Source organism: Lagopus muta, chromosome 17 (assembly GCF_023343835.1).
Source record: "Lagopus muta isolate bLagMut1 chromosome 17, bLagMut1 primary, whole genome shotgun sequence".
NCBI lineage: Eukaryota > Metazoa > Chordata > Aves > Galliformes > Phasianidae > Lagopus > Lagopus muta.
Window position 1 is genome coordinate 7,904,370 of NC_064449.1, and position 21,489 is coordinate 7,925,858.

The 21,489-nt window shown below is 44.2% G+C and overlaps 1 long non-coding RNA gene across 3 annotated transcripts in view; it reads right to left on the reverse strand.

The window, feature by feature from the left end:
- Nucleotides 1-21,489, reverse strand: part of LOC125701846 (uncharacterized) — a 54,385-nt gene that overhangs the window by 24,503 nt on the left and 8,393 nt on the right. For all 3 annotated transcript variants that reach the window (XR_007380373.1, XR_007380374.1, XR_007380372.1), the window contains exons 4-6: nt 15,506-15,579; nt 14,097-14,246; nt 636-796 (exon numbers count right to left, since the gene is read on the reverse strand). This is a non-coding gene — a long non-coding RNA (uncharacterized LOC125701846). The remainder of the gene's footprint in view (nt 1-635; nt 797-14,096; nt 14,247-15,505; nt 15,580-21,489) is intronic.

Genomic DNA, 21,489 nt, shown 5'->3' on the forward strand with positions numbered 1-21,489 from the left:
TATATCCAGAAAGCAGAAGAGCTCCAAACCCAGCAAGGGGGGTGTACAAGTCAGTTGTTGTGTGGGGAGCCCCAGAAAACATAGGTGTGCATGCTGTGATATACAGAGAACACAGAGCCTTTTGGAAAGGTCTCTGTACCACTCTGCATGGAGAACGTTTCTTGTCAGCCAGGGCAGTTCCTCAGATCATGGCAGTTCTAAGACCTTCACTGGCTTGTTTCTTTCTCTCTATAAAGGAGGAGAGTGGCACAAACTGGTGGGGAGACCCTCAGCCAGGAGTGAACCAGTACAATAGATATCTAATCTCAAAAGCACTATTTCTCTAGGTAGATCTTTGCCAAGTTTGGGCTATCACTTGAGAGTGTCCTGCTCTTGATGTTGAGATCTGAAAGTACCTGCTCGGAACTGTGTCTCTTTCATTGTGTCATGCTACCTGGATAAGTCTGGCATGAAGTTTAGACCTATAGGCACTGCTCCAGGCATGTGCCTGTATATGGCACTCAGCAGTAGAGCACTGAGCTTTAAAACTCTTTGCTCTTCCCAGAACTATACCACGCCAGAGGCATCTGCAGCCAACCTGGGGCCTCACAGCAATGACTCAACCTGAAAGTAGATTGGAAGGAACCATGACTTACCCAAACCTGAAGAGCACATGCTTGACAGACAAAGGGAGACTTCAGACCTCTGCATCCCATCACCAGATCGTGCTGTCTCTTCTAAAGTATCTCAGGGCTACTCCTTACCCTTGCCCATGCAGGATAGAGCAGCCGCATTTTGACCAGTTCAGGATGCAAACCTGTGAAGAGAATATGGATGGGACATTAATAGGAACGTTAATAAACGAGCTGAGTTTTCAAAGAGTTGGATGGTGTTTGAAGTGTTAATGGTCGAAGGCTACGATGTGATTTAAAAACTAGCTGGTGTGGACACTGGCTGGCTTTGTTTGAGGCTGTTTGCATTTCAGGCCCACCGGCTCTCATTCATCTCCAGAGAGGCATATTTAGCTGTCACTTGAACTGAACCCTGACTGACACTTCATGCAGATTTTCTTACATTGGGTGGCTGGTCAGCGAGTCCTGGCAGGAAAGCAGTATAAAAGTAGCTGCAAAGGTTGAGGTCTGATCTGAAATCCTTCTGAGTTTCTGCAAAGCATTCCTCTGATATCAGTAGGCTTTGGATGGGAGCCATCACAAACAAGGCACATGCTACAGTACATCACAGTTATTTCTATCCAGGAGAACAAGACAAGTTTCTAGGGGATAACCAGCAGCTGGTGAAGGCAGTAGGCATCCAGTCTCCTGAGTTTTGCCCCAAGCAATCTCTCGAGCCCCAACAAATTCTTTTCTGGGAACCCTACCCATTCTATTGCTGTGGGGCCCTTACAACCATCAGTTTTATTAGTGAAGCTTTACATGTTTTTTTCCTAGCCTCTCTCCCTGCTATCAGGGCACAGTGTAGCACGGTTGCTTGGACCAAATGCACATGATCATTGCTACTAATCATAGCCATTCTGTCCTTGGCAGACATAGCTTTGCTGCAGAGCCCCACAAGGGCCATTTGATGCCTTTCAGTTCACAGTTCTCTAAATAACTCACTGGTGCCAGAGGGCACATCTGCTCTTCACGTGTTCACCAGCAGACAGGTGAGATTTGGTATCATCTGCCTAATCTGAAGACATTTTTGTTTGCATTTTGGGGTTTTTCTTTCAACAGCTCCATTTTCTGTGTTTGCCTGAAAGACACCAGGGCAATGTGAGGAAGTGTAGAGCCTCTGAATAGGAAGGGGGAAAAAGATGATCTGTGAAAAGGGCTGGGAAATATGGAGAAGCAAAAGGAGAAAAATAAAAGGAATGGAATTTACTGTACTGTGTGGTGAACCTGCTTGCAGTCACCCAATTGTTGTTTATTCCTTCCCAAATTCAAACCAGACCTGCTGTCTTGCTAGTTGGTGCCTACACAAACAAGTGACTCTGTCCCTCCTCAAGGGATCCATTTTCCCCACGCAGTGGCCATATTTTTGCTGCAGCCATGTTGATTGAGGAGGACAATGGTCCCAGCCTTTGCTATCCTTGTTGATGCTGAAGTTAACTCCTGTTGAGTGCAGCATCAGACAATTACAGAAGAGCAGAAGGCCTTACTAGAAGTATGTGCATGTCCTTTTAGCAACTGGTAGCAGGAGGTGAAAGTTCTTTGTGCACAAAGGTCATAGGAGATGACTCGTGTTTCACAGTGCTGCTCTCCAGGGCCCTGTCCCCCATGGCTCTGCGCTCAGCCAACTTGAAAAAGATGCTTTTTAAATCCAGTTACATCAGTACTGATGTGTGACAGCCAATTATTTCTCTGTCAAATAGTGCTCATTATGGGCAATCATTTATTTCAGCAGAAGCGTTCTTGCTTGGCAAGGTGGGAGGCACGCTTTGCATCAGTCAGTGCTGTCTGTGCCCAAGCAATGCGGAGTTGCTGGGAGGTGTCACAGACAAGACACTGGAGTCACATGGGATGGTTTAAGCTTAACAGCAGCCCAACAAGCACAAGCAGACAATTCACCAAACATGGTCTATGAGATCAGCAGCATGTGAGTACGCCTTTCAGTGTACCCTGGCTTCCAAAGCAGTGTGGTTTAATCCAGATAGGCCTATGACAATACCAAGGCCAGTGTGCTATCTTGGGCTGGACTAAGAATACCCCATTTTCCTGCCATTTACTGCCATCTCAGAGGTGTGGAATAACAACTCCAAAGGCAGGAATATGACCCGCTGGTTAACTGTCAACAGAACACAAGCGTGCAGCCTTCCTGTCTGCATCAACTTAGACACTGTGGCAGCAGGCATGCTTTCAGCAAATGTAGCTGAAATTATAATTTTAAGTTACTTAAAAGCTGATTAGCTTCAGTTTTAATCTGCCAGCATATTTTTAATAACAAACTCAGGATGATCCTAAATTTTCTTCACCCAATACCGCTGAATTTGGATATTCAAGACCCAGGTGCTTTGCTGTTGGCACGTGAGAACATCAGTTGGGATTCTGAGAGAGACTTTATGCTGTGATGACTTGCAAACCCACCTAAGATATACAGAAAAAGTACTACTTTAGCTAATCTAGAAATGCACTAAGAATGCACTCAGTTATAGGAAAGAACAGGGCAGATGCCAAGCCTGTTAGGGGAACAGGAAGAAAGAGGAGATAAAGGCAACTTACGTATTTTGAAAATAAATCAACAAATACAACCCTTGTTTTACTGTTTTTCCCCCCACTCGCTAAAACACGCAATTAGCTCACTTACAAATCAATCACCGATGGCTTATAGGCAAATTGCTTCAGGTTCTTGTTTGCTTTCCATAACTTCTGAAGGCTGAAATGAATGCTCCCATGGAAAAATTACTAACAAGTTTCTAGTTCGGTGTGTCTTCCAAAGCTACGTGAATTTCAGTAAAACCAAAACACTTTCTGAGAAATTTTCAATTCCCTCCAAGCCTTCAGCTCCCCACACCTCCCAGACAAATCAGGGCAGAGGGATATTCGTGGTAAAATTTCCATTTGGATAAAGAACGTTTCATTAAGGAACAGAACATGACGCCGAATAAAGAGCTCAGTCCAATTCTAGCCCAAACACTGGCTAGATGCATTTTCCCAAACTGCTTTTCTTCATCTCCTTTCATACCATTTTCCTGTATTTTTTTTTTAAATGGAAAAAGGTATTCCAATAAAAAGGACTCAGAGGGTCCCAGTTTGAACTGTGCAGAGCTTTTACAGCTCCTGGGTGCTTAGCAGATCGGGGCTTTGTTTGTTTTAAATATGCATTACATTTATTCCAAATAAACTCTATAAATCAATCTTAGTAATAGAAACCAGAAAAGTTTATGCAAAACAAATATAGAAAGTCATAAATACTGTGTTTAAGATGTCATTTTTGTGGCTGGTATATTTCTATGGTATGTTTTTACTGTTCGTGGGATAAATTTTTCAGAAACATAAAAATCTTTCCTCCTCTCCATTCTCTATAGGTTTATCCCAAAGAAATAATGAGGCTAGCTCCATAAACCAGCATTTATTAAATCCAAATGGGCGCTCCATCCTACAGTAGCTTTCAATATAATCTATTTGATCTTTCAGAGTTGCTGGAAAATGATTTCAAGGGGAACTTTCACAGAACAAATTAACTTGAAAGAAGAGAACGTTTTATACCCCAAGGAGGGAGGAAAGCCATTTCCCCAGTTTGTTTCTGCACTCCCCTCAGCCTGACTGCAGATATGGCTGTTCGAAGAGGCGCCATGGCTGATCTTAGCAGTGATGCCAGCAGCCCACAGAAAGCAGAGTGAAGACCCCAAAGATGGGGTTATAGGTCCATAGGAGTATAACAAGACAAGTTTGGTGACATTTCAGATTGCAGAAGAAATAGAAAGGAACAGACTCATATGGAAACTAAAATCTGTTTGTTCAAGTCTCAATACAAATCTACCTCTTAGAAGTTATCTTTCTGTATTTTGGGAGAGACTTTATTTCCAGCCTGCAACATCTCTTTAGAGAAGTAAAGCCATCACTGAGGCTGTAACTTGGTCAGCAAATCGAGGCACTCTCTGATTATAAGAATTCAAAACTTAAGGCATTGCAGGCACACAGTGCTAGAGGTGAAAGCCCTGCAACACGTGGGGTGCCAGCAGTTGCTTCTAGGAGGGAAAACTTAAGTTTTGCACAATCTAAGCCAATACCTATCAAGTTTTTCTTCAGTAGCTGTGGGGAAGGAGTCATTCTTATTTTAGAGGTGAGGAAATGGGGATACTTTGTAAAGATAAATGTGATTTGGCCAAGCCAGAAAATATCCAGTGGCAGGCCCCAAAAGCCTAATTTTGTTGTCCTAGCCATAACTACCGCTTCTGCTTCTCTAATGATAGGGGTGAACTTTGAGATCTTTGCCCTTACAGTGCTGGAGGCTGAATTTGCAGGTAAGTCTGTCTTGGCTCCTAATGAAAGGTTTGTATCCCACTCAGGAATACAGAAACCCTTCTGGTGGACAAGCATGCTGGGCAGATTGCCTGCTGCCAACAGCACAAACATCATCACCTCTCACTGGACACCTACCTCCTCCAGCACCCAACAGCCTGCCCAGAGCCAACAACAACCAGACTCCAGACAAGGGTTACCTACTGGCTTGGGGCTGTGAGAAACCTCAGTTCACCTATAATCACCTTTCTCAGCACAAGCAATCTTTGTCTGAGCTAAGAGCCATGGCCAGGCACTTCCCTCTGGGCCAGCTACAAACTGCTTCCCCATACTCTCCGTAACTTCCAAGAGGAACAAAATCATTTGCTGCTCTGCCCTTACAACCAGACAGGTGGTTTTATCACATGCTGCTCAGTGGATGCCATGTTCCAGCCCTAGGGTGACTGCATATCACTGATTTAAAGCAGGACTAGGAGATGGAGGCCAAGAAGAGAGGCATACCCTCATGTGTTTCCTGAAGGGGTTTTGTGCAGCTGAACTCACACTGGAAAATCTCCTGTTCCTATTCTGCAATTAAAAATAATTTTCCCCTTATTTTTTTCCTAGGTGAAGGAGAAAGAAATTGCAGAAGTAGGATACTAGAAAATCAATTCAAGCAGAAGAGCACCACTGAACAGGCTACAGACTGTGCTATTAAAGTACACAACTAAAACTGGATGGTTGGAGCAGGTATGGCTTTTCAGGAGCCCAGACATCTCTGCGCCACTGAGGGAGCTGCAGTCATGGTGGATCAGGTGCTCTGGGCGAGCTGTGTGCATCCCAGAGCTTTTGCTATAGCCAACTTTGAGAAAGGCTGTTGACAAGGAAGGGAACTATAACAAATGCATAACTCTCATGACAAGGCAGAAAGTATTTATAGCAACCTTGAACTTCATGGTAGGGTAAACCTACTGTGTTACTCCGCACATGCAGAGAAACAAAACAAGACAATGTCCCCATTCAGCTGGCTAGATAATCAAGCAGTGCATGGAAGCATGCAGAGGGAGGCTGACACTCAACGCTGTGTGTTGACTCAGAAAAGGAATAGTACAGCATCAAGCCCAGCAGAAAGCAGCTCCTGAGAGCACCTCTAAAAATCCCATATCTTATTCTAAAGAGAAGAAACGAGTGAGAGAACCATCATTTGGAGAGTTTTAGGTGGATCAGAATTCCCACAAAATGACTGTATGCTGGCCAAGGCTTGCAAAAAAAGGCTGATAATGCTTCAGAGCTGGAGTGCAGAGAGAGCTGATGGTATATGTAATATACTGGAGATGTGGGACTTGAGGAACTGGCCAGCAGGCTGGGTGTTGCTGTGCAGCAGGTCTGCTGGGCCTTTCAGCAAGCTGCCATGGAAGCAGAGTTGCCATGTAATAAAGTAAAGGCAAGACGTGTAGGAGCAGGGGATTCCTTATGCAGCCTTTGGCAAGCTGCTGGAGGGAGGAAGCATGCTCCTGCAGATGCAGGGGAGCTGTCAGGGGACAACACGCTCCTCCCAGTTTGGCAGACACTTTGCAGATGTTTTAGCCAAGTCACGTTTTAACAGCCTCATGCCTCAGTTTCCCCAGCTGTAAGCTATTACAGGGATGTTTTGTGGCTGAATACAACCCCATACCCACAAAGCAAGCAGAGCTCTTTGGACAGATGATCCCAAGGAGTATAAAGCATTTACTTGAGATTTTTTCTTGTGCTTCTCTCTGATCTTGATGCTGTCACCTAAATAATTTACAACGTGAAGAAGGAAAGAAAAGACCAGAAGCAATCACACCAAAGCATTCAGCCTCCTCCAGGCACGGCCCAGGAGTTTTGAGTTCTGGGGAAGAAAGGAATGTGCTTCCCCCCTCCGTCCTCTGTCAGACCTTCTGCTCGATGACACTGTTGATCCTTTTATGGATCTGGGAACCGATAGACTTTGAAGTCTGAGCTTGGCACCCCCATTTATATGCTAGGACTTGAAATGATCAAAGTTACCAGCATTTCTGAAGCCTCATGAATGAACTGGTTTGGTAATGGGAGCTCAGAACTCAAGGTTGGCTCCTAATCACCACAACAGTGCCACAAGCACACTGCAGGCAATCTGGTGGCCATTCCTTGTCATGTTAGACATGCCATGAGCTGCAGACTGAGGGCAGGCTACAGCATCGTGAAACATCGTGCTACTTATCAGTTTCCCAGCATGAAGGATAGATTCTGCAAGTAATTATAGCACAGGATTTCCCACGTGAAATCCAGACCTTCAACAAAGGCACTAGTGACAACAAAAATCTTAGTTTAGCTTTCTAGATCCCAGCTAGAGCTTATAGATGTGGCAGAAAAGCAAAAAAAGTTTGAGCGTGACTTTGATTTAGGAACTGCAGTCTGTTCTGGGTGTAACATGGTCTGATCCTATAGAGGTCTCTTTCATGTGTTGTAAAGTGAACAGATTTGGGCTGGAGGGGACAGAAAGAAGACGCGGAGTGGCTCTGAGTTCACAACTGCCTATTAACAGGCTGAGAGCAACTCTCAAGTGAGGCATGTGGGACACAGATACGAGCTGCTTCCAGCCTGGTGTGTCTGGAAGGGGTGGAGGGCAAGAGCTCTGTGAGGGGTTTTATAACCTGGTGTCAAACCACCAGCCTGTATGACCGGCATCAGGTGCTCAGGTATAAATCAAACTCCCAAATATGAGACTTCTTTGATTAACATGCCCATTCACTCTCACATTCCTTGCAATGCTCTTTGAAATTTGAACAAGCAAGGCTCTGTCCCAGCATCCCCATTAACTGCTGTACAAGCAAGTTCCCTGATGGAGAGAGGAGCAGAAGGACACAGGCTGGTCAAACAGCCTTTTGATAGACCAGGCTTGCTCAGCATAGAAATGTTGGCCGAGTATGAATTCCAGCCATGAACTCTTGCTGCCCTCAGTACTGAGGTCCTCTTTAGGAAAACTGCTCAGAGTGACAGCAGACCAGCCCCTGACCCTTCACTGCTTAGACAGCTGTCCTTCAGATTCCAGCCTTGCAGTTCCATAGCATTTCACTACGCAGAGCACCCAAGATTCACTGCCACAGAGACACTCGCATGTTATGCCACTACAGTCTGTGTCACCCTCACGACCAAAACCCTGTGTTTTTTTCCCCTGTGTTTATACACATTAACCAAAAGCCATGAATTCCCAGACTCCCCAGGCACTAATAGATTGCAAATGAGCCAAGTGATATTCATTGCATTTCAAAGGGACCACAGAGACGTTACCAAAAATGTCTTTGGAGTTTACAGTGCACTCATGGATATAGTTTATCAGTATCTGTCCTAACTGGGAAGCGGTTATAGGCTGTAAAATTCACATCACATATCCTGTTACTGAGATATTGTTCTTGGCCCAGAGTTTCAGTTCAAAGACACCCAAACCTCATGCCTGAAATTCAAGACCACCTCTCTGCTTCCCATTCACCCCACGGTAAGGAGATTAATTTCACCCTTTGCTGTGATTTTTTTTTTTTACTTTTAACTGGAAAACCATTAAAAACCAGCATGCTGTTCACAGACATGTCACAGCTCTGAACTCAGTCTGGTCTTGTTGAAAAGCAGCTCCATATTTACACTGTCCAGTACAAGTCCAAAGTGGACTGCTTGATTAAAAACACCAACAATTTTAGTAAGTCAGACAATATTAAAACTGGGAAGACTGCATTAGTCCAAGTACAAACATCTCCTGAGAGCACTGAAAGACCACATTGAGAATGAAAGCAGAGCATATAATGAAAACAATCTACAGTGTTAGAAGGCTTTGTACCTGGACACAGCAAATGAGAGACTAAGCTACCTCTTCGAGCAGACCCTCAGTTTGCTCCTGATATTGTGGGAACTGTGGATGACAGTCTCCATTAGGCTGTTATTACCATGTCCTGCAACACACCCAAGGAGAATTCAGATGCCTTTGCGTTCTCCCAGCTCAGTAGCAAGAGCCTCCAGTAGCAGCCAGTCAACAAGACTGTGTTCCTACTGCCTCCCTTCTTCCCCATCTCACTGCTGCTCTGGCTCCACACTAACTGTTCTGTTTTTAGCATTCCAAAGCTCATCTTTGCTTGGCATTGCACTTTCAAAGACACAGTCAAATTCCAGGAGCAGCTGCCCAGACCATCATGATTAACTTCTTTTCTCTGAAACACCATTTCTCGAAAGCCATCTGAAGAACTTTTCAGAAGATGTCTACAACTAGAAAGGAATCAACGCTTACATTAAGAAACTCGCCTTCTCCATTCTGCTCTTTAGCTGCTTTGCACATCCGTTCTGCTTTGAGTGATAATTTTGTAAATTAAGAATTCAAGGAGGCATCAGTAGTCCAACAGTTACACACCCCACACAGTCAGCTCTGGGGACATAAGAACTCACACTGATGTGCAGCCACCCAATTCCTCTCCTTTTGAGTTGAAAGATCCCTTAAGTATAAACTTTGACTGATAAGTCTTGAAGATATCAGATCATTGAGTAAGAACTGAAATCATTATTGTTTTTATCAAGCACCATCAAATGAAAAAGGTCATTCAGAAGTCCTGTGTGATTTCATAAAGACATACATAATTTAGCTGCTTGAATTTCTTGTTAGTGAACGTAATTGCAGTATTTTAGTTTACTTGCCATTTCTTAAATGAAAGCATTTTCATTCTTTATGAGGCACTCAGCAGGTGTACACATAAATTTGTGTCAACATCTGAATACAACTTACTGCTCATTTAACTCAAAAATTAAAAAAAAATGGGGCCACGTCTCAAAAAACAAATAAATAAAGTGAGAAAGCAGAGGAGTTGGAGCAGTGGCTTTCAAAGAAAAAAGCCAGAAACAAAACAGGGAGGCTTTCTGAAATACTTTTTCCAAGCACTGTTGTTATAGGTGTTTCCTGAGGAAGTGACAGGCTTTTCCCTCTCCATCCCCCTCAAGTCTCACACCCTTCAGTTTTTGTTTTTTCTCTTCAAGCACAGAGTCTGAGGGGCACAAGCAAAGAACAGCAAGCAAGCACAGTGGACACTTATTTAGATTTGTGCAATCAACGATGGGCAGAGAACCAGACGTTTTTAATGCCAATTCGGTAAAGAAAAGCAGGGATTAAAGGTAGTGTGCTGAATTTCAGGCAGGTGCTTCACTGAGCTACAGCCTCTAACCCACACAAAAGCATCAGTGCAATTAAATGCCATCTAGTTTCTTTATGGCTGTGCTTCAGTGCAGCGCTCTTGCAACTGGAAGCCATCCGGCTGGGGATGGTTTTATGTTCTCTGATTTTAGAGCTCAGGGCACAGTGAGGACTCCAAGCCCTCCATTCCTCCAGCAGCTTGGTCCTCCCAGGGCAGTGCTGAATGAACACAAAATCCCAATTATGAGCAGTCCTCACAGAAGGGGATATATGAGCCTTCATGTAAGGATAACTTTATAAATTGGCCACAGCCTATTGCCACTAACAGATCTAATTCTTGCTTCTCCACTCAAATTTGGAGATCTCAAAAACTGAAGACCTAAATAGAGAAGGTGACAAGCTCTACACCTGATCCTCAAATCCTGCAGTTCAGAGTAGAGAGATCTGGATTCCAAAGCCTCATGTAGATGTGCTGGTGCTGCTACGGGGATTTCATTGCTAAAAGACAAACAGAAGACACCCATCCTTGGTGCATACATGGATTCAGCCCTACAGTACAGCACCTTCCCACTGCAGCATGTCAGCTCAAAGACTATCGCATCTTACACACTCAGACAACAGTTGCTTCTGTAGCACACACTGACCCAAGGCACAAGCAAAATGGTCCCTTAGGACTCTGTTGCTATTGCACTCTCAGCAGTCACTGCAAATCTTTCACTCCTTTCTCCTTGTCTTCTTTCTCTTCAAAAACCAGTGTGGCCAATTACCTCCCTGCTTTCACAAACACCTCTCCTAGCCATTTGAAGTGGAATGCTCAGCAATGAGGCGTTACTTCTGTGACTAACAAGTTTCCAGGCTGCTAATCTAGAATTGCTGTTGGAAGGCAATATTTTACTCCCACTGGATTAATGTTCTTACACTCAACTATGCAAAGAGATTGAAACCTAATCTCAGATACCCTGAGTGTGAAGAGCCCTGAGGAAAGCTACTCCAAGGTCCAGACTCTGGTCTTCATGCAGAAAAGATTTCAGCTAAACTCAGTCCAATTGATGCTCAGGTTGGATCCTACAGGATACAGGCCTTGGTGACAGCCTCGTGCATCATTTGAGGGCAGCTGCCCATGTAATTGATCAGATGAAAGCACCAACAGCATGCAGAAGTGCTAAACTGTAAATGGAGGCAGACAGCAAAGCTCTGCTCTCAGCGCAGACACACAAGCAGCTGGTGAAGTTGTCCTCTGGTTTTACATCGACACGCCTCCTTCCAGTTCAGCACAGCGACTCCTGATCAGTGCCAGCACCACTGAAAAAGCCAAGCCAGCAACCCCTACCTCAGCTGAGGTTGCTAGTTAATGAGAATAGGGGCAGCACATTTTGAGCAACAGACTTTCATGGGCTTTTCCCATTGTTCCTTAGCCAGCATTGATCAGAGAACTAAAAAGGGTTGCGCCAAGTTCTCAAAAGATTTTAGTGTGAGAATGCAGACCACATGTGCTGAATGGTAAACAGCTCTTGAGAATCAGAATAAAAAGATCTTTACAGTCCATGCAAACAAAAGTAAATGCCAGAATCTAAATGAAATGGAGCTTTCCAAAAGCCTGAGGCTACTAAGATGTCAGGGCTGAAAATGTAGCCTTGTTTCTTAGAAAGTCATAAAGAACATCCCATTATCTTGAGGTGGCCCTGTGCTGTTCCCAGCAAAGCACCAATGTCCTTTGATTCTCTTCACATTTCATCCCATCTGAGACATGCCTGCCCCTATCAGATTTCTTGAACCTCCTATTAAGTGTCATTGATTACTGTGTAAGAGGGTAGCCAGCAAAGAAGGGAATACTGCCAGTGAAGTAAACACCATTTATTAACGAACAGAATAACATGGAATACAGCAAACCAGTTTAAGCCACACCATCCAAACAGTCCTAACACAGAGAAAGCTTTGAAATACTTTGTTTTCCTGTTTTAAAGATGCGCATGCAAATGAGAGCTGAATGAGAGTTATTGCACTGGGGGATCACAAGTCCCTAGAGACCCAAGTAAAAACACATGAGTTAGAAAGGACTGCAATTTAGCCGCTATAAAAAGACTGGTACTGCTGTATCCATGCTGGGTATTCAGAATAAAGACCCTCGGTCCTGCTTCAAATAGCCTCAGAAGCAGATCCTTTCAGGTCTGTGAAGCTTTGTGCAGGAGACTGCCTGGAGATTTAACCCACTTGGGAACCAAAGGCTCCTGCTGGGATAAATCCTCAAGAAAAAGTCCTAGTTGGCCCCAGGACACATTGCCTCTGTGGAGGCTGATGAATGCCTGCAGCTTTGAGGTTAGACAGCTTTTCGTTTGTTTAAACTAAGTTTTGGCTGCTGCAGCATAAACCTACTACTGCTCATGCAGTCCTCACAGGCTGTGCAGGACTGCTTCCTCCACTTCAGCACAACTGCTGGTGCAGCTGCCAGCAGCTGCTGCTCTGGTTCTTCCAAGTGCACTTACTCCTTGCAGCTCTGCCAAGGGTTCCAGAGCATCACTGGCACGGAGCAGAATGAAACACACGGTTTCCCAGGCACCTCTCATCTCAACTCCTTTCTTTGGACCACCGCTCCCACTTTTTCCCTATCTCGGTTTTCACCCAAGGCACAAACCAGCACCGCATCACTGATGTAAGTGAGGCTGCTCTGTTCATCCAGAACGAGAAGGTCCAACCTGTGCAGCAAGGCTCTATCGCCATGGCAAAACAGGCCGTGAAAATTCCCTGAGGAAGTACGTACTACCTCCACCAGAAGATCTGCTTTATGTGAGCAAGGACAGTTCAAATCAAAGGCAGGGGAGGGGCAAAGGACACTGAAAAATGCAATTTTACTAATAAGCCTTTAAAAGATAAGGTTGCTCGTAGGAGAGAGATTCTAGGTCCTCCAGCAGGGCTGGAGATGTTTTGAGATTAGAAGTGCTTTGACACTTGAAACTCATCTCATCCCACCCCTCACAATCTATGCTGATACCATTTTGAGAATACAGAAAGACAGCCTGCATCACAGCCTCTGCCCCTTCTCTTTCACTCTCAATCTGTACCCAGACCAACTATGTTAGAGTTGACAAGTTAAGAAAGCTTGTTAAAGCAGCACCAAACCTTGAGTTCTTTAGTTAGCTCTTTTATGGCCCTACAGGTGAACAGGGAAAAAAAAATAATATATATATATATATACATGGTTCACATTGGGTCTCTTTTTTCCAAAGAAATTCTTTCCAGTGCTATTTTACAGGTTTACACATTCCTTCAATGAACAGAAACCTCATAGCAAAACAGGCGTTTAAAAAACATGCTAAGCTACCATGAAGTAAATTACTGACTTAACAGCCAGGCACCTACAGGCATAATTGGGTTTCATTTGAAGAACAAATTAAAGCAATATGCACATTAGCCTACAAGTTTGCAAGGGGCAGAAAGAGTCTGGAAACTTTCCAAAATGCAGAAGATTAATAAAGCTCTAACAAAAAGTCCCACAGGAATCACACTAAAGAAGGACCATCTTCCAGGGATGGCCAGACCCACACATAACTGCATCTAGACCCACAGACCCATGCCTAACTACCTTGGCATTCAGGCTTCCACAAGACAGGCAGCACAAAGGCTGCATTTGAAATACAAACTGCAATGAGGGGGAAGAGATGGGTCAACAGGCACATCAATGGAACCTGATGGAGACAGAGAAGGAAGCAGGAGGATGAGTACTTACGTGGATACTGCAGTGACTGGCTTCAAATTCCAAAGGACTTCACTGAAAAGTGCCTTTTGCTTTGAGTCCAGAGGCAGCCATAGTGGTTCCCTCTCTTCCTCCAGTGTCAAGTCCAGCACTTCAGCACCTCGTAGGCCTTACTACTGCCTGTACTACTAACAAATCCCAGTTTATGTGCCACCGAGACGAGGGTGGGATAACATCCCTGAACAATGGAAAAACATCCTGCCCCCAAAAAACAACAACCCACCCTCCAAAATACTCCATTGCAGCGACAGCATACCACAAGTCTCCTCAGATCCACAGCACTTGCCATTGCAGGAATGTTTGACTACACAAGTGACTTCAGGATGTCTCTTCATAAAAGAATGGAACCGGCTTCCTTGCTGGTTTATCTCCTTCATCCAGACTTTCTCATGCCTGTCACCTCCTTCTGCCAAAGAGGAAAGAAAAGGATGAAAACAATTAAGTAGCTGAAAGAGAAAATAACTAACAGACACCAAGGGCTTGAAACTTAAAGCAAGGAAGTAATCTGTGGAAAGAAGAAGGCATTGAGAAAAGGCAAAATGGTAAAACAAACAGACAACAAAAGAACCCACGTCCCCCACCAAAAAAAACCAAACCAACACAAAGCAAAACAAAAACAAACCAACAAACAGATGAAAGAAGTAGAGAGAAATAACGAAAGATAATGAGCAGTCTGTTATCAGCTTCAAAGCTGGTCTTGAATGTTCTCCTCCAGTTATTCCTAGGTTTTTCCTTCTCTCAAGCCTGTCCCTAGAAAAGCAGCTTCCCTTCAATCCTATTTCATTTTCAAACTCTCTACTTCTTCCCATTCACAAACAGGGCCAGATTTCATTGCTGTTTTCTCTCTTTCGTCTGAGAAGGTAACTCAAAATCTTAGCACCCACCTCACTCAGACAAAGCACCTGGATTTTGGCTGTGCAGCCCAGACCTAGATAGGGCAGAGTGACTGCAAGGCAATGCTTTTTTCTTGACAGTACAGTTCAGAGGCTCTATGGAGTCAAGGGACTCCTGTGACTTTGCTGAAGGGCACAGTCAGACCTTTGAAGAAGGGGAACAACTTGACATTAAATTCTGCTAGAGCAGTGCAGAAGGGTGGGTTGGCTGGTGTCAATTCAGAATATGAGACTGTAAAAATATTTGCCCTTGGTTCAACCTCATATACTTCATACAAAAGACTCTGTTTGAATAAAGGAATAGCCAGAGAGACATGAACTGAGAAGAGCCAAAAAACTCAAAGCAAAGCTCCAATTCTCTTTGTCCGGAAATCCAACTGTTTTTGGAAAGAAACAAAAACAGTGGATGTAGACAAAGAAAGGGCAGGACAGATTTTTTGCTGAGGTTTCTCAGTTTTCCTTGATATTATTTAAGAAAGAGTGAGCAAATATTTTATACATAAAGAGTTCACAAGATGTGTTTTTTCCTCCTCAGTGAGGGAAGCAGTTTGACTCTCTGAGATCAGCCTTAGTTTCCTGGATGGATACAGTTGTAGTTTTTCACTAAAGTGCAGGATAGAAAGGAAAGAACCAGGAATTGGGCAATCTAGGTCTCACCCTGCCCCCAGGACAAACTTCTTCCTTTCGTGGCTCACAATCAGTCAGGAGGGGACACGTCTTTGTTTCTGTAGCTGTTTGAGCTAGAATACCCTCAGCATCTTCCCTGACCTACCTTTGCCTCAAATGCTTTGAGGTGCATAGCACACTGAATGCCCAGGCCTTTAATCATATCTGATCCTGGAATGTCTGAAAATAAGAAAAAGAGTTGATTGTTGAGAAGGGTGAACATGGTGCAAAGTTATCAGGATGGAGTGAAGTCCCCCATTTAGGCTACATTACTTCCAGCACAGCACTCAGATAAGCACCTTGGCAGATGTTGCTTCTGTAGCTAGTGACCCAAACTGATCCTCTGAGAGACCTTTGAGCCAAAACACAACAATAAATACACCAGGTGATCAGTTTGGTGACAAAGCTTTCAGGGCAAGAGAAACCAGTACAGCAGCGCTAAAGCACCAGTATGTAGGATATTCCACTTGACTGTTTTTTTCCAAACATACAAGAGAAGGTCCAGGCAGGCTTACCTGTGCCATACACTACCTCTTTCTCTTTAGGTATATTTAGCCAGATGGCAGGTATTTTATATTTAGAAAAACATTCATTCAGTAGGAAAACATTTCTGCAGGCAGGTTGACGTCAAGGGACTTGTTTTCTTTCTCCCTTTTCTGTGGGAGGAGAGTGCCTTGCACCAGACCCTGGAGCTGCTTGCAAGTAAGACCACATGAGAGGTGAGACTTGTGCTGCACAGCCACGGTGCTGATGGAGGAGAGCAGCACAGCCAGCTCCCAAGAGACACCAATGCTTGGTACCAGCAGTCTGAGGAGGGAGGGTGAGACCTGCAGATACCGTGCCTGGCAATGCAGATGGAACTTGGCTATGCACACAAGAAGCAGTTTCAAATTGTTGTAGCCATTTGTATATTTGTTTAAAAAGAAATAAACATCACTGAGAGGCGACACTGGTTGTCAGCCTTCTAGCCTCCTAATGGGCTGAGAAAGGCAGTTAGACTGCTGCATTTAACACAGGTTTAACAAACTGAGAAGCATATTGCTAAGAGTCCTCTGAAGCACCAGCTCTGCCAGACAACCTCAAACACTTCCTGCTCCATTCAGAAAGCAACAAAATGCTTGCAATTTGCTTTGGTTTGAACTGGGCTTTGAAACTAGTGACTAGGATAGGATGCACCACTCTTCTGCACAGTATCCATAGGAAGCAGCAGGGTAATTTATGAGAGAAGTGATTAGTCTTCAAAGAACATCTTTTCAGCAGAAATCCTTTTTTCTTCAAAGGAAAAATTGCCTTTGCAATTTGTGAACTTGCATTTATATATATAAAAAAATAAAACTACTGTTTATTTCACTCTCACCATGTCTACAGCATGAGGTGTGTATGTATAAAGGCCAAACAAAAGCCCTCAACATTTTGGAAGAGATACTGTCTGAAGAGAACGGCTCTCAACCTCCCCACAACCTAAAGAGGGGTTGTAACAAGCTCTATGGAAGCAACCAGCAGGGGCTGGCCTCTCCTGGTCCAGGAAAGCAGGAGCAAACAGCATGCTGGCATCTGGAACAGAAATGAAACCTGCGGGGAACTCTGGCAGCAAGGAGTCCTCATGGAAAACAAGCACGAGCAATTAGGAAAGCAGGACTGCAGTGCTGGCCTGGGAAGTTAGGGCCTTGCCCTGCTGGACTCACTATCCAGGCTCACGTCTCCCCTCTTCCTATAGCAATATTTCTGGGGCACCAAAAAAAATATTTCTGGGGCACATCCACTGCCTTGGAAGCAGTGGCTGATATTGTCCTGACCCAACACACTCTGAACGCTGCCCCTACTGATAAACTGGGCACAACTCTCAGAAATGGGAGCAAATGATACAGTCGATATGAGGCAAATGGTGCATTCTCTGTAGCAGGCAAGATCATGAATGCATCTGCTGTGGCCTCAGCATGCTAAAGAACACGAGCAGCTTGGGAGGTGTAATGCAGTGCTCCTAACACCATCTTCCCTGTGTTCCCTGGAATGCTTCCCTCTTTACTTAAGGAAAGCTGCATCCTTACACAAAGTGCTTTCTGCTGAGTGCTAGGACAATGAAAATGGATCACAAGCCTTGCTGGAATTAGTCCTAAGATGGGGACTGAACCATCCTGGAACACAGATGGGGTCAGGTCGGGTTTTTCCCTACAAACAGGAGAAGCCATGTGGTTTTTGTATAATTTGGAACATTTTCTTACAGAATGAAGATTGATTAGATGTCTGGAGTTCCCCAGAAACAATGTTGATAGTGTTAGCAGCCTGCACGCTACAAGAACCCATTCATAAAAATAAATAAATAAATTAAAATCCTCATTTATTATTATTTTTTTTAACTTTATGTTCTTGGAAAAAGAAGCTTATTGGGTAACTATCAGAATTCCTCTTTCATCACCTTGTCATAAACCCCACAGGCTCTGAATTCCTTTAGCAATCTCTCAGTAAAATTGTGACCTGCCTATTCTAATAAATATACCTCTTTTACCCCTAAAAACCTGGAAACAACCATGAAGTTGCACTCCTGGCCTTGCTCCTAGTTCTGCTAATTGAGACATCAAAGGAGATGAATAACTGAGGTTGTGACTGCACAACCTCTGCACATCATCCTCTTTCTCTAGACCATTTTCAAACAGGACAACTAACTTCTGTCAACATAGACGTCCCTCTGAATTTTCAGCCGTATAATTATCATTACTTCTATGAATGATGGATCAGCTGCTGTCTGTCTCTCTGAGGCAGCTGTACCTCGGGGGCAGGTGGTTGGTTCCTGGTTACATCTCATGCAAACTCTGACAGTCAGGTGAAATCTGCCATCCTAACTCAGTTCCACATCAAAGCCACGCTGTAGTTATAAGGAGCGAACTCCCCTCAGTCCCTCTGCACACAAAGGCTTTTCCACCTTCACAAGAGCACTGACAGGTAAGTCTGACACTTCAAACTGCAAAAGCATTCTAGAACCAAGATGGAAAAATTACTGCTGTAAGATGGAGATTAATGAAGAAACTGCCTCAAATTCATACACCATAAGATGCACTTAGAAATGGCCCCTGGCTGCTTGGGAAGCAGTGTCTCCTTAACTGCACTGGATTGGTATTTTGCTCTTACAGGACAGCTGCGGGCAAAAGCACAAAGATACTCTTGCAGGCCACCAGCTTTTCCATCCACGCTCTGGTGCCTCTTTGTGTTTGAGCTGCTAGTCCTCCACAGCTTCTGCTCACATCATTTTTGTAGCTGTTTGGAGCATCATGTGTATCCACGTAAAACAGAGCAAACAAGACGCATGAATTAGGTAGCTGCTGGGGAAGAACAAATCAAGCTGTGCTTGTTCTCCCCCTAGTTTGCTGGCATCAATTTCCTGCTGGTGAATAAACCCAGCGAAATTCCCTGGTACACTGTCACTCACATTCAGCCCAGCCTCTGAACACTGAAAATTCAGGAGAGATTGAAATGGGACCAGGTTTCAATGAAAAGTTGGCACCTAAAAGATACATTTAAATCCTCTATGCACTGAACACATTATTATGTTTAGGATATTATGCTGATCCCAAAAAGAGTTTTCAGATTTGCTCGCAAAGGGGACAGGTCCAGTGACCCAGTGCCATCCTCAGCCTTCAGTGATGCACACCTACTGTGGAGACAGCAAGTTTGCTGGGGGGCCACGTCCTGAAGCAAGAGCTCAGACATCTGTAGTTAGCTTGGAGCACCACAGCTTCTCTCCACAGCTTCCTGGCAGGCTCTAACTTGGAGGACAGGGAGGGAAAGAGGAAATTTGAAAACACCCTTTCCTCTTTCAGAGGAGTGTGCTGCAAACAGCTCTGCCTGCCAGCTCTTGTGGCGTAGTTGCCAGGCAGTAGTACTGCTCTGCAGTCCAGGATCAACAAACTACACGTTTGCATTCTCACTAGAGCCAGCATTATTACTGCCACAACTTAACACCCTTAAACAGAGACTGCCACAGCTGCGAGAGCTGCCTTGGGAATGGGGACAACTGCAGCAACAAGTTGATGGAGGAAACAGAAGAATGGCTGCTGTGAAACTTGTGGATGAAGCAAGCGCTTCCTTTCCTGTTAGGTGTGAAGAACAAAATACCCAGCAGTCGGATGGACCAACCACGCTGGTTGGTGACCTGACCACAGCCAACAACTGCTGTGCCTGCACACTGCTCCAGCAGGATCCTGCCACCTGCACTGTGCCCATCCAGCAGGCTGTCAGTGCTAGCAAGCCCACTGCCCTTCTGACTAACGGCCTCTAATTTTCTCCATCTCTCGTCAACATCTTGTTTTTCACTGCCTTCATGTCCTGATATTGTATATCCACCTGTTCTTCACTCTGCCCTCCCTAATTTCACATGTCAAACAAGCTCCTTCTCCTTAGCAATTGCCATTTTGAGAAGAACTGCCTCACAGAGACCTACTGATCCTGGGAAGGGTCCATAGAGCCAAAACGTCTGTAATTTTCTCCACATCCAGTTTTCCAACTGATCTAAAGATGCATTAGACCATGACGATTTGCATAAATGTAAATCCATTACAATTAGACTACTAAATATACATCATGTAAATAAGGACTGCTGTTCGTTTTGAGTCCCAGAAATGCTGCAGAAAATGTGGCCATACAAATAAGTAGGCAGTTACTTGAGCTCAGCTTCAGGGATTCATCAGCAAGCAAGAAGTGACAGCCTATTAAGCACTTGTGGCAGGAGAAATTAATTGAAATGCTGGAAACATTTTGCTTTTTCTGCTCAAAGGTTGGACTCAGGCTGTTACAGACAGCTGGAACAGGCTTTAGATGGAGTTTAAGCGTAATAATTGCAAGATAAGACTCACTATCAGTATTTGTAGAGCAATCCCTTTATGGTGTGTAGCAAGAGGAGTGGGTAGAGTGAATGAGATGATAACGATTCATTGCAGCCAAGGTTTTTTTCCTCATTCTGACTCCTGCCAACCTCTCAGACCATGGACAGGATAAAATAATGAAAAGCGCTGCTCTGAGCAGTTCTTCTCTCATGGGACAATACCTTTCACTGGTTTGCAGAACTACTATTGCAGTCAAACTGCACCATGAAGGGACTTCTCCTTTTCCTATACCTGAGGATGACAATGTTGCATATTTCAGGAGCTATTACTGCTGAAAAAACTTTCTGAACAAAAACCAGATAATCTCCTGAGACATTTTCAGTCTGTAGTTGATGATTCAAAGAGAAATAATGAATAAAGAACTCTAAACTTTTAGGCTGTAGAATGCTCTCTGCCTCCTTGTTTATTACAGCAAAAAGAAAAAGATAACCAGCCAGAGAGATGGCCAAATCACTTCATCACCCTCTCTCTGACAAGCTCATACCTTCGGACCATCATGGTGGCTGAAAAGCTGTGGATGGCTTGAAATCAGGATTTATTTTTAGGTTTCCAGACTGCGTATGTTCCTGCCAAAAAGAGCCTGGTCCAAAGTTTATTCAAGTCCGTGATAAAAATGTCTAATGGCGTGAATGACCTTTGGATCAGCTCCAAAGAGTGTGCACTGATATTAGCAGTGGGGCTGGCTGGGGATTCCCTTTGGGAAGGCTGCCCAGTAAAGAGGTGGTTTTCACAAAATTGAAATTTTCAAGGAGAAAAACATCCTGGTTCTGAACTCCATTTCCTTTTCAGAATAAAGAAATAAAAATACACTTCTTCTTTTCTTTCAATTAAGGAAAGTCAAGCAGCAGTATTTTCTTCAGGACCACTTGGAACAAAATCAGAAAACTATGTTTTAGTCTGAATGTGTTCAATAAACCATTAAAACCTCATTTCCCTGTAAGTATCCCCAGTGCCGCCTCACAGGGGTTGTGGTTTAGATGTCTCATATTTCCTTGAGGACTTCTTCCTCCATAATGCAAAGTGGACTCTGTCAAGTCTGTGAGAAATGATAGCAACTGCATGCTGTCCCCTGAGAAATAGTCAACAAATTCCTGGAAGAGAGTGGCCCAGTTTTGAGTAGCCACTTCCCTGGATGGAACACATCTCTAGGGCTTTGAAAGCTCTCTAGAAGCTCATTTGACCTTCGTTGAACAACTGTCTTCCCTGGAGTTAT